Raw genomic sequence first — 23,383 nt, 5'->3', positions numbered from 1 at the left:
CACACACATTCTAGCTAACGAGCCAGCCAGCTAACGTTAGCTAGTTAAACAACAATGAACATAGTGCCAAATCATGTCGTGACTACCCTGCATGAATCTGCTGGAAGCTAACCAAACAGGTTCAATGTTAGCTAGCTAACATTAGGCTCTAACTAGCCATGTAAACGGCTCTGGGATACGAATAACAACATCAGCTAGGGAGCCAGCTAACGTTAGCTAGCTAGCTAACAGTACACTTTAGCTTAAGACATGTAAGGTGAACAATGAACCTAGCTAGGTAATAAACAGTGAGGTAGTGCTTAAAAACAAATACAATATTTAAAATCAAATCAAATGTTATTTGTCACATGCACTGAATAAAACAGAATACAACCTTACAGTGAAATGCTTACAAAAAAATGATAGAAATTAGGTAAAACTGATTTAATCAATCAATCAATCAATCAAATTTATTTTATATAGCCCTTCGTACATCAGCTGATATCTCAAAGTGCTGTACAGAAACCCAGCCTAAAACCCCAAACAGCAAGCAATGCAGGTGAAGAAGCATTTAAGCTTCTAGACATTCTAGACAATACATTTTTAGACATTTTTGACCCAGACAAAATTCTCTAAGCACTTCCCAATTGTTTGTTCAGTTCAAGTCTGCAGACATTTGCGCATCTCCCATCAGAACAGGATCTGCACACACGTGTTCACATTTTCCGTCTGTTGCCCACATCGCAGTCATTGTTATTTGAATTACTAATAATAACTTAAAGTAAGTGCCTTATTACGTTATAATAGTTTCTGTATGTTGTTTCTACTGTAGCTTACTGTATGTAGGGAGCATAATACATTTGTGTATATTCCTTATGACCGCGGACACGCAAGATAACATTACTCATTTCATAACCTTTACAATGTTATATTCAATTGTGCTTATCTAGCTAGCTACATTCTTCTATTAGCGCTGTAAAGCAATACTAATTGCGTAAGAGAAGTATTAGCTTGTGTTGTATTTTGAAGCTACCCTGGCCTTATGACTCCTAAGTGGCGCAGCGGTCTATGGCACTGCATCTCAGTGCTAGGGGCGTCACTACAGACACCCTGGTTTGAATCCAGGCTCTATCAAAACCGGTCGCGATTGGGGGTCCCATAAGGCGGCACACAACTGGCCTAGCGTTGTCTGAGTTTGGCCGGTGTAGACCGTCATTGTAAATAATAATTTGTTCTTAAATGGCATGCCTAGTTAAATAAAGGTTACAGTAAATAAATAAAAAATGATCTGACTGTGGTTTGTTTTCATTTGACCTATTTAGCATAGTTATGTTCTGGCCTGTCCCCTTACGGAGCTCAAAAGTTACTGTTTCTTACAGTTATAACTCAAACGTATGATTTTGTCAATGCAATATACTATTTTATATAGCAGTGTTTATTATGTTACTTCTTTGTAATATTGTTTTATTGCTATATCCTGATATTGTATTCTAATGACGAATAATTCCTCTTTATTCTGTACTTTCAGAAACCACAAACACACAAACAGTATTTGCCAATATTCTAACTGGAACTGGAGCTCTTTGGAGCTGAAGATTGAGGCCATCTTTTGTATTCTACCGTACTCTCCTTAACAGTTTTACTGGATGAAAACACAGCAAGAAAACACATAGGCCAATATTTAATAGTCGTCTATTGTATTGCAGTATTGGTAGTGGTTGTTTTAACAACAACAAAAAACTTGTTTTACTAGAGGAAAAAAACAGAATATGCATAACCCATATTTCATTTTCATGCAGTGACTGAACAACAACCCCCCATATCATTGCAGGTCACCTGTCACGTCAGTCACTAATTGCTGCAGGTGTGCTCAATAGTGCTTGAGCATATGATACTCCCCAATGCAAGGTGAAATACATAGAGGTGTATCACAAGCTAAACACATGTATTTAGTCAACGTCCTCTGCTGACTTCTCCTGGTGCCAGACAGGTAGACAATGCAGTGCCTCCGTGTGTGACTATCTTGAGCAGCAGTATGAGGGACTTTGCAGGGAAAATGCCATGAAATGAGGCGTAGGGGATTGTCCGCAGCAGGACGACCCCCAGTGGACGAGCGCAGAGAGGTGTGGTGCTCCTCCAGCAGCTCTCTCGTGAGGTTCTCTCTGTACTTTTGGTAGGTAATTACTTTACATATGAGGGAGTGGGGAGGATGAGGGAAGGGAGAGGATGATGAGGCAGTGGCTAGGTGGGTGAGATATTGTCACTTTAATTGCATAATGGAAATGTATGTGATTTGTAAGTGAACTGTATGTCCAATTACAGAAAACACCTTGTTCAGTAATCATCTCACCTGTTAGTTGGCGGTGAACTATGTGGCCATTAAGGGTAGCAGTGTTGATCAGATGGAAAATATCTTCTTATACCATTTGGTTGTTTTCTGAGTGCATTCCACAAAGCTGTTTATCATGTCAGCCTTATCCACTGCCCCCATTTTGAGGTTATAGTCAGGCAGACAGTCTGGTTTGATTTTTCTCTCTCTCGTCAGGTGGACCCCCTTTCCTGTGGCCGACATGGTTGCTGTCTGGACAGTGGAGAGGACATGGACGTTTCGTTTGTCATGCCACTTTACTGCCAGCTGTTGACCGTTCTCCTTGAACTCCACCTGTCCTCTCTGCATCCGCATGCCGGCATCCCCTTCCTGTTCGACCTGACTGTGCCACAGGCCCCTGTGCTGTTGGAGAGCAGATGCTGGAAGAGTGTGGGACTGCTGTAACAATTGTCCACATACAAAGTGTGTCCCTTGCTGAGATGAGGAGCCAGCATGGTCAACACCAGGGACCCAGACACCCCAAGCCCCTCATAATGTTGGATGTCAGTGGTGGACCCTGTGTAAACTATAATGTCCTGGACAAATCGTGTCTTCATGTCAAAGAACTTGACCCCAGCCCTGCGCCTTTTGGAGGGAATATATTGACGGAACACTAGCCTACCTTTTCATAACATCAAGAACTCATCAATGGATAGGTCCTTGTATGGCACATAGACCAACCAAATGCTGATGTCAGGCTGGTAAGAACATTTCTTATTTTGTATAATGGGTAATTTAGGATGAAAGTATTGTTGATGAAATGCAGGCATTGATGAAATGATGCAGGCATTGATGAAATGCAGGCATTGCAGCAGAACTAAGAAGCGGTCTTGGGAAAAGAGTGCGGCAAAGAAGGGGGTTGCAAGCATAAGATCTGTGCTCCAGTATTCTCTTAGGGAGTTATTCTTTACAATCCCCATGAGAAGGACTGTCACCAGGAAGGCATACATTTCACTAACTGTGGTTGTCACCCATTTAGAGAGTTTCCTCTTCACTCCCAGCTCTCCTTTCTCCTGGTGATCCAAGGCATAGCGATTAGTCTCCTCTACTATGTCTCCCACCAGCTCCTCTATCAGAAACAACTTGAAGCACTCTGCCTCTGATAGAAATGGCAAGGGACATAGCACTCCAGACTGGGACTCATCAAAGCAAACAGCAGGGCCAGAAAGGGTGAAATGGCTGGCGGCCTTCCAGCTGCCGCAGAGCTCCTGTACTTCATCTACTGCTGATCTACCTCCATCACCACCAGCATCTTCAATGGGACCTGGGACTTCATCAGTGGACAAGAGGTCCTCAGATTCAGGGTTCTCACTGCCTACAAGGTTGAGCGTAGCTCCTCACTGTCACTGTCAGAATCTGATTCCTTACTTTCATACTAAGACTCATTGTCAGAATGTTCTTTTAAACGTCCAGAATTTCCACATTTGTGAATTGTCTCCTTTTGAAAGACATTTCTAATGCTTCAGCTTATCTGACTAGCTACATACATAAATGTACATAAACAATAACCCAGAATGGCTCAGAGTGGGAGTGAGAGGTTACTTCATTGACTGCCGGCATGGCCCAGTTGTATCTACAAATCACTATCAGAAAATGTTTTGTGTGGTAATTATTTATATATTTACTGTTTTATTCACATGTTTTCAAGTACTGGTTACAAATCATGCATTCTGATTCTTGCATAGACTGTTATGACCACATATTGTGTGTGTAAAATACTTTTTTGAAGGTTGTACTGATTATGCTTAGCCTAAGCTAGTTCCAGCTATGTGTGGAGCCATGTTTTTTGGCATGCAATGCATTCTGGGTTTCACATAATCGTCTGTCAGACCAAAGATGTTATAATGAAATGAGGTGAGTAAGGGTTCAGTCATTTTTTGAGAACTTCCGGAAGTGAATGGTGGGATGTGAGCGATGGTAGACGACACACCCCCTTCAACATGCATACTATAGTCAGAACAATCTCATCTAGTCTTCTCTTATTATCTTTGCTTTCTGTGAGATGTAAAAGCATGGCTGCAAGCAGAAACTACCCATCTTCGGATTACTTTCGATTTCTAGAAAGTGTTGTACTCAATTATTTCGATCAATGGTGAGCTCACCTGTGATGTGATTAATTATAAATACTAATTGCTAATAGCTAATTCATTTTGTAGTTTCTGTCAGCCGAGAGTTATAAAAATATGACCGCTTGTGTTAAGTCAATCTTTCCTCAGTTAGTGCTAGGACAAATGTAGCCTACATGTTTCCGGTTTGGATAATCGTGTTATGCTGTAGATACTGTGAATGTCTGAACATTGCATCCAAAAATAGACTGCTCACATTCTGGACATAACTTTGTAAGGACTGTGTTTGTGCAAACTGTTTCTGAAAAAACAGTGTGGCCAGCTCAAATGCTGATTGGTGCGTCATTCGAAACTGGCCGTTCTAAATAAGCGTTCTAATCACACCGGTTTGTTCGTACGCTACAGGGACCACTGTAGGAATGATCACACCCGTGTGTTGGTACGTATGAAAAGGTTAATGTCACGTTGGTAGGATATACGTGCTTTCATTTTGTCCCATTCATTTTCCAGCGATTGATCGTTGGCTAACAGTACGGATGGCAAAGGCAGATTGGCACTCGTCGCCTGATCCTCACAAGGCACCCCGATCTCTTTCTGCGAAATGTCAGTTTCTTTCTCCAGCGAATGACGGGGTTGAGGGCCTGTTCAGGTGTTTGGAGTAAATCCTTTCCGTCCGACTCATTAAAGAAAAATTATTTGTCCAATTCGAGGTGAGTAATCGCTGTGCTGATGTCCAGGAGTTATTTTCGGTCATGAGAGATTTCAACAATAAAATACTTGATGATCTTAAAGTGCCAAAGGTAGTAGCCTACAATATGGAAAAACTTCAAACACACAAATACATAAAGCTTATGTAAAAACAATATCTAGACCTAGGCCTATATCATAAGATCCTTTGATTAACTTTGGTTCACGTTAGTTAATGAAATGAACAAAGGAATCTGGCATGAGAATATATTTCTGTCCTACCCTTTAGAGCAGGACATGTAATGTCCATGGCCTTTTCATTGCAAAAGTCATGATCTTCTCAAAAATATGTTTGCCTGGTTATGTCCAGTCCGGAGGATGCTTTCACATCTCTGGGAGGAAGGACGTCAGCATTGCACAGCAGCTGAAACCTGGCTCCATATGAGTGAAAACTCCTTGGCCACAACAACACCAGTCTCCAGACAATTAAAGCTGTAAAATAGGAAAGCAGACTAAAATAGACAAGACATTCAAACCTTGCATAACAACAATTACATTAAGTGAACCCCAAGTTCAAGCAATAAGCTCAAAGTACAGTGTACAAAGTACAGTACAACTTTTAAAAGTTGCATCATACCGCTGCACAGCTTGCTGGATGCTGTGGAATGGTAATGCCATAATGCCAGTTGGACTGCATGACATCATAGTATTTTACTGTCATTGTTGCCATTAATACTAGTTCGACCCCCATAGGGCATCTTTGAGGGCGTCTTTATAAAGCTTGTTGGTGTTTGCTTAATTTTCCAAATAATCCCAGGTCCATGCAGACCAGACATTTTGATTGCTATATGCTACCCGAAAGAGCCTATTTCAAGGTTTTTACTGAACCTAGTTTTGCCAAACAACACAAAACGTTTTACAGATGATCTTTCTTTCAAAATGTAAAATGTTCCTAGAATAACCACAGCTCCATACCTACTGATGATGATCAGCAAATACTGATTTGGGGAAAATATCCTTTATATTTTATTATTTTATATTCCATTATATTGGAATATGGGGCGGCAGCGTAACCTAGTGGTTACAGTGTTTGACTAGTAACCGAAAAGTTGCAAGTTCAAATCCCCGAACTAACAAGGTACAAATCTGTCGTTCTGCCCCTGAACAAGGCAGTTAACCCACTGTTCCTAGGCCATCATTGAAAATAAGAATTTATAAAAAAATCTAAATATTCATATTGTAAAGGGCTAGGGAATATAAGCATGTCTGCTAAATTAACAAATTCATTTCATTGACATGGCGCAGCCATAGCCTCAGCTACTATAGCACAGATAAATACATGTTAAAACATGCTATTCTGTTCAATTGAAATAAATTGGCTTCGTACCATGTTTATGTTGTGACCTCCCTAAACATAATATGAATAGATTTCTTTGTGATTGTGTATATTAAATTGATTTATTAGACTGGCGGCTATTGGTAAGCTACTCATCGAGTCCCGGCTCTTTTACTGTTAATATGCATATGGTGCGTTGAGGATGAAATTATCAAAATATAAAGTTTTAGTCTTTTATGACATTTGTATCAATGTAGGCCTACTGCTAGAATGTAAAATACAAATATTTAGGAAAAGTCAGGGACAGGTCGGTTCAAGGTTTTAACCTCACTAGGGTAGGGAGCAGCATTCAGAATTTTGGATGAAAAGCGTGCCCAAAGTAAACTGCCTGCTACTCAGGCCCAGAAGCTAGGATATGCATATAATGATAGATTTGGATAGAAAACACTCTAAAGTTTCCAAAACTCTTAAAATAATGTCTGTGAGTATAGCAGAACTGATATGGCAGGCGAAGACCTGAGGAAAATCCATCCAGGAAGTGCTATTATTTTGAAATGCCTGGTTTTCCATTGAAAGCCTATCCACCATACAAAGATGTATGACCTAGTTCACGATCTCTATTGCTTCCACTACATGTGGCCAGTCTTTAGGTATGGTTTCAAGCTTTTACTCTAAAAATGAGGGAGAAACAGCACTTTCAATGAGAGGACAGTGGAAATTTCCAGACATGAGTCCAGCGCGTGACTGGGAGCGCGCCTTTCTTGTTTCTCTTTTTCTATTAAGGAAGTTGAAATATGATCGATTATTTATGACAAAAAACAACCTGAGGATTGATTATAAACATCGTTTGACATGTTTCTATTACCTTTTATGGTACTTTTTTGATTTTGTCATCTGTCTGTTGTGACCGCGCTTTGTTCCAATGGATTACTGAACAAAACGCACCAGGTTTTAAGACATAAAGAGGGACATTATCGAACAAAACAAACATTTATTGTGTAACATGGAGTCTTCGGAGTGCAACCTTATGAAGATAATCAAAGGTAAGTGATACATTTTATCGTTATTTCTGACTTTTGTTACTCCTCTTCTTGGCTGCTAACTGTTTGTAATGATTTGTCTGCTGGGCGCTGTTGTCAGATTATCGCATTGTTTGCTTTCGCCGTAAAGCCTTTTTGAAATCTGACACAGCAGTTGATTAACAAGAAGTTTATCTTTAAGCTGGTGTATAACATTTGTATCTTTTATGTATGTTTATTATGAGAATTTCTGTTTTGTTGAGTTTCACGCTCTGCAATTTCACCGGATGTTGTTTGAGACAGTGGATTACTGAACAAAACGCGTTAACAAAACTGAGGTTTTAGGATATAAAGAGGGACTTGATCGAACAAAACAAACATTTATTGGGTAACTGGGAGTTTGAGTGTAACCATACGAAGATCATCAAAGGTAAGTGATTCATTTTATTGCTATTTCTGACTTTTGTTACTCGTCTACTTGGCTGGTTAATGTTTGTAATGATTTGTCTGCTGGGCGCTGTTCTCAGATAATCACATGGTTTGGGTTCGCCGTAAAGTCTTTTTGAAATCTGACACGGTGGTTGGATTAACAAGACGTTAATCTTTAAACCGATGTATAACACTTGTATGTTTCATGAATTTTTATGTTGAGTATTTCTGTTTTTGAATTTGGCGCGGTAGCGTTCCACACCCGCTAGAGAGGTTAAATTGACATGGGGCTGTAGGCCTTAGAGTCCTGTTTACTGTAGCTGTTTTAACGTCACTTACTTATTGGCATAAAGGCCTTCTTAAATATACAGTATATCAATCAATCACTAATTAATTTGTGCATGTTCTCGTGACTTAACTTTCATTCATCTGATGACTGTCGTTTATTGAATCAACTAACTATGTTTAATTGTTACCCAATTAAATTAATCATGTAACAATTAACTTCTTGACGCTACCCATCCCGTTAGCGGGATCATTTTCGTCAGCAACCGCTGAATAGCATAGGGCAACAGTCAAATAATATTACTAAAAAATATTCATATTCATGAAATCACAAGTGCAATATTGCAAAACACAGCTTAGCCTTTTGTTAATCCATCTGTCGTCTCAGATTTTGAAATTATGATTTACAGCAAAAGCAATCCAAGCGTTTGTGTAAGTTTATCGATAGCATATCATAACATTATGTACACTAAGCATTAAGTAGCTAGGTCACGAAAATCAGAAAAGCAATCAAATTAATCGTTTACCTTTGATGATCTTTGGATGTTTTCACGCACAAGACTCCCAGTTACACAACAAATATTCCTTTTGTTCCATAAAGATTATTTTATACCCAAAATACCGCTGTTTGTTTGTCGCGTTATGTTCAGAAATCCACAGGAAAGTGCGGTCACGACAACGCAGACGTATATTCCAAATAATATCCATAATGTCCACAGAAACATGTCAAACGTTTTTTTATAATCAATCCTCAGGTTGTTTTTAAAATATATATTCAATAATATATCAAACGGGTGTGTAGGTCTTTCAAAAACACTGGGAGAAACAATGGCCGCTTTACTATGTAGCGCAAAACTCACTCTGAGAGCCCCCATCTATCCACTTACGCAATGCAATCTTTCACGCTCATTTTTCAAAATAAAAGCCTGAAACTATGTCTAAAGACTGTTGACACCTTAGGGAAGCCATAGAAAAAGGTTGATATCCCTTTAAATGGAGGATAGGCATGCATAGGAACAGAGAGGTTTCAAAATAAGAGGCACTTCCTGATTGGATTTTCCTCAGGTTTTCGCCTGCAATATGAGTTCTGTTCTCAGATACAATATTTTTACAGTTTTGGAAACTTCAGAGTGTTTTCTATCCTAATATGACAATTATATGCATATTCTAGTTTCTGGGGCTGAGAAATAGGCCGTTTCAAATGGGTACGTTTTTTAGCCAAAAACAAAAATACTGCCCTCTACACGCAAAAGGTTAACTCATTAAGAATTTGGGTTACCATGAGAGCGGTTGTTAATTAAAAGAGTTACAATCTCCCGAATTAAACTCTAAAAGGTCTTTACCTATGACATCCATTAAACAGTCAAAGTATTAAATCATAACCTCTTACAGTATCATCATTCTGAACAGTTGTAACCTTCTTGGATCTGCAAAAACCCCAGCCTTACTTATGATTCAGTACTCCACAAATTGGTTTAATTATTATTTACTAGCTAAAAAATAATAACACAGAATAAACATACACACATACGTGAGAAAAGGTCCCTAGCGGACTGACACAACATATGGTGGCTTGTTACACAACAACATGGAGAGAGAAAAATAGATACTTATCGTTGACACATTTTAGAAACTACTCTCACAGTAATCATATACATTGTACACAAACCACCGCCCACTTGGAGTAAGAAATCATGAATATATTTACGTGTCCATCCTTTCATTTGCTATGGATCTCTGTCAGAACCAGCCTCCTCAAACTCTTACAGCAAATCCAATTCCTATTTTAACGAAAATACTTTCATAATTGTTCATAAATGTACAAAGTTAATGTAAGTTAATGTATTTCATATAGTGCATATGCTTTTCAGGTTACAGTATTTTAACCTGTTTAATGACATCACAAAATAAAAACCAATATGACATTCCTTTTCTATAGATCATCTCTGACCATTCCCCACGTTCTTATGTTAGAAATATTATTCCAGTATTTGCTTTAGAAACTGTCTGGAAGACTGTCTGTGTTGACAAAGAAACATTCCTGTGTGGATTTTGGAGAGGGATGTATTCTGGATTTCCTCTTCTTTAATTACGACAGAGTGTGAGCTGTCAACCTCCCACCAGATCCCTCCTCCCCTTTTCTGTGAGTGGGAGAGGTCTGGCTACTGTCATCCATTGCCAAGCTGCCCTGACCCATTCTGATCCTCACAGGACAGTCATGATAATGTCATCACACAGCTTACAAGTCATCCATGTCATTAAATACAGTCAAGCATTTCAGTTATAAAATGAAATAACAAAGGAAGCCTTGAGTAAGTAAACACTGAAAAAACACTCAACATGTTGGCTAAAGCGATTGAATTCACAAATGTTTTTGACTGTTTTCAATATTATCTGTAAAAGAGACTTTAAAAGGATATGGCAGACATACGCCCCCTTTGGAGAGATTGGGTACCCCTAGTAAACTGGAAAAAAAATCTGTCAAAAATTGTTAATATATGCAAATAAAAATTATTATTGGATAGAAAACACTCTAAAGATTCTAAAACCGTTGGAATTATGTCTGTAAGTATAGCAGAACTCACAGGGCAGGCATTCTTCCAAACTAGTTTTTGTGGCCATGAAAGTTGGAGCAACTTTGACGTCATGGCCCCCACCCTTCCCAACCAGCTATGATTCTGGGGACACTTTCTATCTCTTCCGCTAGATGTCCTCTTTCATTAGAGCTTCAAACCGTTCAAATAGCGCGAGATTTGACTCTATGGGAGTGAAATTAGTGCGTGCCACGAGAGAATAGGCTGTGCGTATGGGCGCGAATTGGTCACAGCCATTCCTTTGTTTCCAGCACTCAAGAGAAGGGCAGACGATGGCCGATTGAATTGAAGTTTGTTTTGCACGTCTAAAACATCATAAAGCTTGCTTCTGCACTTAGTTTGACCTGTTTAGTCGACATATAATGTGTAATTTTGAAGTTTTGATGCGCAACTTATCCGGACCAGAGGACGTTTTGGTTGCATTTCAGCTGATGTTATTAGCAGTAGCTAATACAAAGACGCAAGACTTGAAACCAAACGATGTATTGGGTAAGTATGAAGCCTTCCAGAACATTCTGAACGAAGACCATCGAAGGTAAGGGAATATTTATGCTTAAATCTGTGTTTCTGTTGACTCCAACATTACGTGGAAATGTAGCTTGGAACTGAGCGCTGTCTCACAATATGGAATAGTGTGCGATTTCTGTAACGTTAAAAATAAATCTAACACAGCGGTTGCATAAAGAAGCAGTGTATCTTTCTAACTATATGTAGAACATGTATATTTAGTCAAAGTTTATGATGTCTATTTACGTTATCTTGCCGCGCTACATAGATTTCATGCGGGCATTTTTGAGTAATTTCTGAAGGTGAACTCACTGTAAATGGACATTTATGGATATAAATGGCATATTATTGAAAAAAAAAATATGTACTGTGTAATATGTCATATTACTGTCATCTGATGAAGATTTTCAAAAGGTTAGTGAGCGATTTATTTTTTAATCCTGCGTTTGTTGATTGCATGTTTTGGCTATTGAAATGAGCTGTGTCTGGTGGTGGTTTTACATATATATGTGCTATGTTTTCGCCGTAAAACATTTTAGAAATCTGACTTGCTGGCTAGATGAACAAGATGTTTATCTTTCATTTGAGCTATTGGACTTGTTAATGTGTGGAGGTTAAATATTTTTAAGAATATTTTTGCGTTCCATGCGCCACCGTTTCAGCTGCACTTGGGAGGGTTGATTCCCAATTGGGAACCAATATCGTAAACAGGTTAAAATATTTTTGGGTTAGAACAGACTATATGAGATTGATTAATGACATGGATGACTTGTAAGCTGTGTGATGACATTATCATGACTGTCCTGTCAGGATCAGAATGGGTTTGTTTGTAAACAATGATTGTATTTGTTGAGCTGTTTATATGGTTCGAAATATATCTTATTTAAATGCATTTCACTGTAGCCTATGTAGACCTTAGGGTTTCCGTTAGGAAAATATGGCACTGTGCAACGTGACCGGTCGGGAGTAGGCCTAGGCTACTAAGCGACTGTGAGTGAAGAGCAAAATAATCCTAACATTTCCACAGCCTAATTGTAGGCTGGCCAATATCCAAATGGAGATTCAGTGAAAATAAAAATCTGATTGACTTATCAAGACCAATCCCCATGCTTGTCTCAAAGCAGCACGTAATGATGCTGAAATAGTTGACCACACGCAGGTTGGTTATTGCTTCAAATCCTATTATAACAAATTGGATGACTTTGGGTGTTTCAGTAAGCAACAATGTGTTGCCTTCAGTTGCATTAGCCTACTTTATTCCAATATTTCCGTGATATTTATACCTATAGTAATTCATTATGGATCCATTCAGATGTGGTTAGAAAACATGTGGTGGGCTATGCATAGAGATGGGTGAAGTAACATGCCTCGCAAACACCCATGAATACATGTAAGCCCATCAAGGGTAGATGGCTTCTTTTGTATTCCAATTTATTGGAAAGGCTGCTAAACCATTTACACCTGGCACAAAAGTGCAAGAGATACCACAGCGTTGTTGCGTACTTACAGTACAGTGCACTTTCACTCCATTCCCTGCCTGACTCTCTATTTATCCATCTATCTATTCTGTAACATTCCACACGTAAATGTAATAAATAAAACACTTAGCTTAAGTCTTAGTAATATTTATCTGTGCTTAGTAGCCGAGGCTTTATGGCTACGCCATCAACTTGTTCATTTAGCAGACATCCTTATATTCAGTCAACTCATGCCTGTATATTTTAAGAACATAATTGAATATAACAGAACATTTTAGTTTATCTTATAGAAAAAAAACTTACAGTGTAACAACAGTTTTAGTAATGGGCTTCACAGTCCAGTTACACCTTCTTCTGACAAAGTAGAAACAAAAAAAGTGGTATTTTTTTGTGTGTGCACGCAAGACAGAGGAAGAGCAATTCTTACACCATTGTTCTAAATTCAATCGCTCTTCTTCTTCATCCTCATCATTCAGTTCATTCATATTCAATTGTAATACATTTTGTCACTTCTGTTCAACAACTCCAAATCGCTTCTGCATGTGCTCGAAACGGATAACATGAAATAACATGATATATAGGTCAGTGAAATAATCGAAAGGAAAAATGTGATTATTTATTAGCCTAGTGGATATAAGTATTTTAGGCATATCATGTGAATTAGGCCTAATTTAAATCATTGTCAAAAGTGCAAGAGATACTGTTGCATGACAAACAGGTGCTGTTAGATTACAATGTTATTTTTCTGCCCCTTCGGAACAGTGAAACAACATTACATAAATTATAAGTAATACCAGAGAGTCTGTTCTGATGAAAACAATTGTAAAGCCTTTAATACAGCATAGTGAAGTTTAAAAACAGCCGGATTTGTCAAATTGCTTTATCCGACATTTTGCGGTTGGGTGAGGCTTGGTGATCACAGAACCAGTAGGATATTAAACAAACACTCAAATAGGCAACAGAAGCAGGAACAGAAGCATGGGACTCACTCATTCCTGGCTTTCATTAAAAATAAGATATTTTAATGCAGGGTTAAAGACACATTCTTTCTGATTGTCTTTAGTCTCTCTCCTCTTGCTATAGCTCATTTCGTTTTTTAGTTATTTTGTGGATTATAATGGATTAGAAATTCATATATTTGTATGGGTTGATGCATTTTTTTTAGGGCAAATCAGGTCTGTGATATTGAGTTAAAAAAATACTTTAGAGGACTTAAGCCTCGAACACATTGCAAGTTTGCCCTTTTTTGGCCAATTAGGCTACACTTTACAATAGGACTCAACTCTGACTGACTGCAGCATTTATCCATAGTCTAAACTGTGGCACAAATTGGGGGATTTTTCACATCTAGACAAGCTATTAGACTATATTTTTGTAAATTAACGGAGGTCTTAATGTTTCAGTCCGAGAGTCTCTCTCCTGCATCAGGCAAACAAAATCAGGTGGTCGCGGAGTTGAGAGAGAACTTGGGTAAATACAATGGCGCTATTACACTTGACATGTGGACTGACGATTTTCAAAAAATAGCATACTTGTGCCTTACAGCGAAGAGTGGGTGTTATCCACCACGGAGTGGGACAGTACAGCTCAAAACTGCAGATAACACACAGGCCAGCTATTGTGAAAAAATACTTGTCAGTCTTGTTTGATTTCCTCAATCACTTCAAGAGGCCTTCTATCCACCTGGTAATTGTGTGGTTCCAAACTATAAAGCGTCACCTACAGATGGATTTGTGGTTTCAGAGAGAAGACAGCTGTGAGCCTGCGACCAGGCCCAGTGGATGACATCCGTTTCCTGCATCCATTTGAACAAATCCAGAGATGAAAGGACTGCTTTTGAAGTTTTTGTTTTAGTATAATTATTTGTTGTCTATTTATTTGTTGTCTATTAGGCTCTTTAAAGCGATCTGAGTTATCAATGTGCCGCACTGTATTGTGAACATAAAAATATTTTGTTCTGAATTCATGGAATGGGTTCTTTTTAGCCAAATGTTGACTAGACATGGAGACAAATTAATTAATGCAGGAAAAGAGAAATTATAGCCTACTGTATGTAGTCAAAAAACAATTAGGCTAAATAAATTGATGTTATTTTGTTGGGTAACGGATAGGCTCTCGGAACTCATTAAGAGGGGGCTTCTTTCGTCAACATAATTATTCATTCAGAAGGTTAAACCCATAGGTCCTAGGCCTAAAGTAAATTCGATTATCAGGTTCATTTTTAATCAGTCTATAATAATCCATGCCATCTGGGAATGTTATAAAGTCTAAAGGGTATGGGCGGAGTTAGAAAGTTGGCTGACAGAAGTATTACAACGGAAAATAACTGTCTGCATATTTCAAGGCATGGCATATAAGAGTGCAGTGAGATACCCTATGGTCTGGACAAGACTTTTCTCATCAATCATCTTGAAAAATCATCTATTTAAAAACTGAAAATCAACCAATGTCAGCCTTTAAATGCTTTATTATCCAAACGTTGAAAGTTTGTGGGAGAGAAATAAAGTGTTGCAGTTTGAGGCCATGTGGCTGAGAGTGATGTGAGTGCTGGAGATGGGGGTGTGAGCAGGTGGGTCTGGGCAGGTGTGATGTAGCTGTTGATTGTATGTGTATGTTTTGTAATGTCAACAACAACAACAAAAATGTATAAAAAAAGGAATGCTTGCAAGCTTGCAACTCGCACCTGATTAATGAATATGAATAGGATTTATTTGATTTATTTTGTTTACATTCTTCGTTGTAACCACAATGTCACAAATAATTGAACACATACACACACAACATGAGCAGATGAACTTGGTCAAAACATTGCAGCACAAAGCTATATTTGTCAGCATTAAGCTGATTGACTCACTCATTCGTGGCTTTGGATCAAAATAAATAAGTACCAACATTCTTTCTGATCGTCTTTAATAAAGCTAAGAGGGTACTGAGCTTTATTTGGCCTGTGATTATTCTTCGGAACAACTTTCATCGGGTTGGTACTTCTCATCTTCCCAATATCGGTCTTGGAGACAGCCCAGAGCTGTTCTCCCACTTCATCCAGCCATGGTATGTGGGAGTTATCTTGGGCCACGACCATCATACTCTCGGCAGGAATAGGTTATTTCTTTGGTATCGCTCAAGTGGTAGCCCAGAAAAGGGGAGGAAAAGGTTGCTGTTGATGGTGACCACTTCCCATCACCTTCCCAGACTACCCAATCAGTGGCTGTCATCACAGTCTTCACCCAAGGGCCAACATCTCTTCATTCTCGATTTATTTATTTTTATTTTTTATTTTTACATACTACAGTGGGAGACATTACCTGTCACTTCATACAGTGTAATCTGTGCATCAGACAGCAGACCTCCGGGCCGCTGTAAATTCCTCACCGTAGTATATTCCATCAAATTGTCACTTCCACTCTGCATTCCACTCTGCATTTCTGCTTTGTCCATCTTTGTTGATATTCAGGGTCTTCTTCACACGAGGGGAGAACTGCTGTGCAGTGAAGATGTTCCGGGACCTCCCATGCACAGTGGTGTGGGGAGGTAAGTGATCTCTCTCGCAGTTCACCTTCCACCTCAGGATTGTTCAAATGCCAGGCATAATAACCCTGGGACACGCACGGGTGTATCTTTCCATTTAACATGTAGGGGGTAAGTGAGGCATTCTTCAGAGGGAATTCCTGATGCTCCAACAGTGTGGAGTATGTTTTATTGTTGAGGGGATTACTTTCAGGCCAGATTGTTTCAACACCAAGATAGCAGCCCCGGTGTCTACTAGGAATCAAATCTTCTGGCCGAGTATTTCAATTTCTATCAGAGGAGTTTCAATCAAAAAGGTGGTAAATTTCAGCATCTGGCATGCTCCTTGTGGTTCTTCATCATCTGAGTCTTCTTCTATTTTACACCTCATCCTATGTTCTTTGCCCACCAAAGGGCTTTCCAACCCTTACATCTTCAGGTGGGCCTGGCCATTCCCCCTGGTCATGTCCATCACCAGCACAGTCCCTTACGAAATGTCCCGGCTTGCTACAGTTGTAGCAGTTCCAGTCTCTCCCTCCAGAGATGCCTTGAGCTCCTCGCCCTCTGCCTCTTCCCCTTCCTCCTCTAAGGCCGTGTCCTTGACCTCCATGGTATACTCTTCTTCCTCCTCTATCGAAAAGCATCAACTGTGCAGGTTTAGCACCAGTCTTGGAGTTCTTCTACCTAATCTGTTTTTCTGCATGGGTGATGCGAGATTTGACATCAGCAAGGGTATTTTTCTCCTACCCAACACCCAATGCATGTACTTGTCACAGATGTCTTCAGGTCTTGTCGCAGGCCAGAAACCACAGAATGCCACAGCAGGCTGTCATACAGTGGCTTGCGAAAGTATTCACACACTTAGCATTTTTCCTATTTTGTTGCCTTACAACCTGGAATTAAAATGAAGTTTTAGGGGGTTTGTATCATTTGATTGACACAACATGTCTACCACCTTGAAGATGTAAAATAAAATACAAATTGTGAAACAAACAAGAAATAAACTGAAAACTTGAGCTTGCATAACTATTCACCCACATCAAAAGTCAATACTTTTAGAGCCACCTTTTGCAGCAATTACAGCTGCAAGTCTCTTGGGGCATGTCGCTATAAGCTTGGCACATCTTGCCATTTTTGCCCATTCTTCAAGGCAAAACTGCTCCAGCTCCTTCAAGTTAGATGGGTTCTGCTGGTGTACAACAATCTTTAAGTCATACCACAGATTCTCAATTGGATTGAAGTCTGGGCTTTGACTAGGCCATTCCAATACATTTAAATGTTTCCCATTAAACCACTTGTGTTTCTTTAGCAGTATGCTTAGGGTCAATGTCCTGCAGGAAGGTGAACCTCTGTACCAGTCTCAAATCTCTGGAAGACTGAAAAGGGTTTCCCTCAAGAATTTCCCTGTATTTAGCGCCATCCATCATTCCTTCAATTCTTAACAGTTTCCCAGTCCCTGCCGATGAAAAACATCCCCACAGCACAGAGGTGTTGGGTTTGGGCCAGACATGCAAAAGCAACATTTTAGTCTCATCTGACCAGAGTACCTTCTTCCATATGTTTGGGGAGTCTCCCACATGCCTTTTGGTGAACACCAAACGTGTTTGCTTATTTTTTTAATGAAATAGCTTTTTTCTGTCCGCTCTTCCGTAAAGCCCAGCTCTGTGGAGTGTGCGACTTAAAGTGGTCCTATGGACAGATACTCCAATCTCACCTGTGGAGCTTTGCAGCTCCTTCAGGGTTATATTTGGTCTGTTTGTTGCCTCTCTGATTAATGACCTCCTTGCCTGGTCTGTGAGTTTTGGTGGTCGGCCCTCTCTTGGCAGGTTTGTAACCCAACCCTGATCTGTACTTCTCCACAACTTTGTCTCTGACCTGTTTGGAGAGCTCCTTGGTCTTCACGGTGCCGCTTGCTTGGTGGTGCCCTTTGCTTAGTGGTGTTGCAGACTCTGGGGCCTTTCAGAACTGGTGTAAATATACTGAGATTATGTGACAGATCATATGACACTTAGTTAAATAAAGTCCACCTGTGTGCAATCTAACTATGTGACTTCTGAAGGTAATTGGTTGCACCAGATCTTATTTAGGAGCTTCATAGCGAAGGGAGTGAAGACGTATGCATGCACCACTTTTCCGTTTTTTTTTTAAATACATATTTTTAAACAAGTAATTTTAAAAATTTCACTTCACCAATTTGGATTCATTTTTGTATTTCCATTACATGAAATCCAAATAAAAATATTACAGGTTGTAAAACAACAAACTAGGAAAAAAGCCAAGGGGATGAATACTTTTGCAAGGCACTGTATGATTCTTGGTCATTGGTCAGACCAGAGTGCTGGAGGAAGATTTTCTCCATTCGTTCCTGATAGTCCTCAAAACTCTCATCGTCCTTCGTCATGGTGGAATGTATTTTCTTCCAGTCTGTGTGATTTGAGTATGTTGTCTTTACATTATCAAACACAGCAGTGAGTTGTTCAGCACGGTTGGCATCACTGTTCCAACCTCCCTTACACTGATTCCACTTGAACTTCAAATCAAATTGATTTATAAAGCCCTTCTTACATCAGCTGATATCTCAAAGTGCTGTACAGAAACCCAGCCTAAAACCCCAAACAGCAAGCAACGCAGGTGCAGAAGCACGGTGGCTAGGAAAAACTCCCTAGAAAATCCAGAACCTAGGAAGGAACCAGGCTATGAGGGGTGGCCATTCCTCTTCTGGCTGTGCCGGGTGGAGATTATAACAGAACATGGCCAAGATGTTCAAATGTTCATAGATGACCAGCATGGTCAAATAATAGTAATCACAGTGGTTGTCGAGGATGCAACAGGTCAGCACCTCAGGAGTAAATGTCAGTTGCCATTTCATAGCCAATCATTGAGAGTATCTCTACCGCTCCTGCTGTCTCTAGAGAGTTGAAAACAGCAGGTCTGGGACAGGTAGCACGTCCGGTGAACAGGTCAGGGTTCCATAGCCGCAGGCAGAACAGTTGAAACTGGAGCAGCAGCACGGCCAGGTGAACTGGGGACAGCAAGGAGTCATCAGGCCAGGTAGTCCTGAGGCATGGTCCTAGGGCTCAGGTCCTCCGAGAGAGAGAAATAAATAAAGAATTAGAGAGAGCATACTTAAATTCACACAGGATACCGGATAAGACAGGAGAAATACTCCAAATATAACAAACTGAACCCAGCCCCCCGGCACATCAACTACTGCAGCATAGATACTGGAGCCTGAGACAGGAGGGGTCGGGAGACACTGTGGCCCCGTCCGACGATACCCCCGGACAAGGCCAAACAGGCAGGATATAACCCCACGCACTTTGTCAAAGCACAGCCCCCACATGACTAGAGGGATATTGTCAACAATCAACTTACCATCCTGAGACAAAGCCAAGTATAGCCCACAAAGATCTCCGCCACGGCACAACCCAAGGGTGGGGCGTCAATCCAGACAGGAAGATCACGTCAGTGACTCAACCCACTCAAGTGACACACCCATCCTAGGGACGGCATGGAAAAGCACCAGTAAGCCAGTGACTCAGCCCCTGTAATAGGGTTAGAGGCAGAGAATCCCAGTGAAGAGAGGGGAACCGGCCAGGCAGAGACAGCAAGGGCGGTTTGTTGCTCCAGTGCCTTTCCGTTCACCTTCACACTTCTGGGCCAGACTACACTCAATCATAGGACCTACTGAAGAGATGAGTCTTCAATAAAGACTTAAAAGTTCAAACTCCAACAGAGTATTTCCTCAATTTCACGGGTGGTGTGGTCATACATGGCAATGATTGCTCTCACCTCTTCTTCAAACTTCACAGCATATTTTGCAGGGTTAGTCCATGCTGTCCAAACTTTTGTCTGGCACAGTACCTCCTTACCAAATTTCTTTGCCATCAATTTACTGGGTCCCTTTGGTGCCAAATCTGGGTCTTCATATCTCCTTTTCCCATTATTACTTTTAATTAGACCTTATCAATTTATTTTACTCTAACAATTATCCCACACATACCTCAATCATTCTGGGAACTAATTTCCCCTTTTCAGTAAATTAGTCAATCATACAAAAATCATTCCACTCAATCACTTACTATTCTCTAAATCCTAAATGGAGTTCACATAACTTCCACATAGTTCCCAGAACTACATAAGCATTCCCTGAATATCTACAGACAACGTTGCCGATGGGTCCTCTCTATCCCCGCATAGTCCCCTCTTGGGACACTGGATCCTTTTCTGAGCTTCTCAAACAGTTCTTATTGTTCAAAATTCATTTAACTTGACTTACTGAAATTCAGTTGTGACTCCTTCCAGGTTTCGTAGATGATGTTTTTCCTCCCGTGCAGCCCACAGTGGAGGTCTGGGATGAGGTCTGGTTATTTCACTTGCACGCCTTCAAATGGAATGCGCCACCGGTGTTCCCTAACAGACCATCACTGCCGAGCTCCACATGTCGAATCAATCATCCTGTTTTTTGACGCCAAATTGTCACGGAAATTACCACTAAGGACTCCAAGTCAACGCTAAATGAACAGAACTGTATTGTCACAGCTGGAGAGGTTGCAACAAACACAATACTCAAGTCTTAAGTCTGTCAGAAGCTCTGACGGTTTGCTCTCCCCTCAGTACTCTTTATACTTGTGCACAAACGAGGTGTCTCTGCTCTCAGGGTGCAATTGGCTCATCATGACCCTGCACACAAAGTTTCTAGGCAATGAGCCAAAGTAACAAAATGTTCCCTTCTTTCTGTTCTTCTATCAGTCTGCTTCCTGAGAGCAGTCACAGAACATCCTAAGGCAATAACAAGAAACAATACGCTGCATGTAGTCACACTTTTGCAGAGACAGAGAGGACACTAAAAGTTCCACTACAATGACCAACTGGCAAACATAAGAGAGTTATCATCATGTCATGCATGTCTTAGCACATCCGGAATCAACAGTAACAGCAGAATGCAACTGGCCAGCTCAACTAGCTGGCTTAACATTGCTTCGTACCCACAATGAGCCGTCTGTAAACAATGGCTCGTTGCGGGACGAAGCAAGCTACAATGGTTCCTCCTTTAAAAGTTGCATCATGCTGCAGCACACCTTGCGGGCTGCTGCAGAATTCTATGGTACGTTATTTAAAAGTCAGCCATTTTTACCATTAATACTAGTTAGTGCTAGTTTGACCACCAGAGGGCATCTTTGAGAAGCATTTTATAGTCTTCAATATTGGCATTACTAGAGAATTTAACCTTTTCATGTGTGAGTTCCAAATGTCTCTAACGGTCGCCACAGCGTGAGTTTTTTTATGCACGTGGTGTTAGAACGTTCTTCATTCCAGAATGTGATTGATACCTTACAGTACATTTAATCCGCGCTGCCCTCAAACCAAGGCACTTAGCCTGTTTTCATTTATAGGCTGTTTTCAACTTGTCAATTTCAAAAGATTTTCTAACAAGTTTTTATTTTCTAAGAACAGTTTTAATTGAGGTGTGTTCCGCCTCCTCGTTCATTCACATAAAAGTTGTCATTTTTACTTTTGCGGACAACACATTTTTTTGACATTTCTGACCCAGACAAAATTCCCCAAGCACTTCGCAATTGTTTGCGCAGTTCAAGCCTGCAGACATTTGCACATCTCCCATCAGAACAGGATCTGCACACACGTGTTCACATTTTCCGTCTGTTGCCCACATTGTTGTCTGTCATTGTTGTCTTCGTTACCAATAATAACTTTGGAAATGTGTGCGTTTCTATCAAAGTAAGTGCCCTATTATGTTATAATAGTTTCTGTATGTCGTGTTATGTTGTTTCTACTCTAGCTCACTATGTATGGAGCATAGTATATTTGTGTATATTCCTTCTAACTGAGGACACGCGAGGTAACGTTACTCAATTCATAAGGTTTATGGTGTTATATTCAATCGTGTTTATGTAGCTAGCTACATTTTTCTATTAGCGCTGTAAAACAGTGCTAATTGCATCAGAGAAGTATTAGTTTGTCTTTGGCCTTATGAGTCCAAAGTGGCGCAGCGGTCTAAGGCACAGACTCTCAGTGCCAGAGGTGTCACTACAGACACCCTGGTTCAAATCCTGACTGCGTTTCTATGAAAGTAAGTGCCTTAATACATTAAATGTTTCTATTTGTGTATGAACTGTATGTTTAATTACAAAAAATACCATGTTTAGTAATCTTCTCACCTGTTAGTTGGCGGTGAACTATGTGGCCATTAAGGGTAGCAGTGTTGATCAGATGGAAAATATCTTCTTATACCATTTGGTTGTTTTCTGAGTGCATTCCACAAAGCTGTTTATCTTGTCCGCCTCATCCACGGCCCCCATTTTGAGGTTATAGTCAAGCACACAGTCTGGCTTGATTTTTCTCTCTCACCTCAGGTGGTCCACCTTCCCTGTGGCCGACATGGTTGCTGTCTGGACAGTGGAGAGGACATGGACGTCTCGTTTGTCATGCCACTTTACTGCCAGCTGTTGACCGTTCTCCTTGAACCTCCCCTCTCTGCATCATCCTGCATCCGAATGCCGGCATCCCCTTCCTGTTCGACCTGACTGTGCCACAGGCCCCTGTGCTGTTGGAGAGCAGATGCTGGAAGAGTGTGGGACTGCTGTAACAATTTTCCACATACAAAGTGTGTCTCTTGTTGAGATGAGGAGCCAGCATGGTCATCACCACGGACCCGGACAGCCCAACCCCCTCATAATGTTGGATGTCAGTGGTGGACCCCGTGTAAACTATAATGTCCTGGACAAATCGTGTCTTCATGTCGCACATGACAAAGAACTTGACCCCAAACCTGTGCCTTTTGGAGGGAATATATTGCCAGAACACCAGCCTACCTTTCCCTAACATCAGGTACTCAATAAAAGGCAATGATCTTATATGGCACAAAGACCCGACCAAATGCTGATGTCAGGCTGGTAAGAACATTTCTTATTTTGCATAACGGGTCATTTAGGATGGCAGTAGCACTGTTGACGAAATCAAATCAAATCAAAATCAAATTAAATCAAATTAATTTATACAGCCCTTCGCACATCAGCTGATATCTCAAAGTGCTGTACAGAAACCCAGCCTAAAACCCCAAACAGCAAGCAATGCAGGTGTAGAAGCACGGTGGCTAGGAAAAACTCC

The sequence above is a fragment of the Oncorhynchus mykiss genome, chromosome 17 (genome assembly GCF_013265735.2).
Source record: "Oncorhynchus mykiss isolate Arlee chromosome 17, USDA_OmykA_1.1, whole genome shotgun sequence".
NCBI lineage: Eukaryota > Metazoa > Chordata > Actinopteri > Salmoniformes > Salmonidae > Oncorhynchus > Oncorhynchus mykiss.
Note: the sequence above shows the minus strand (reverse complement) of the source record.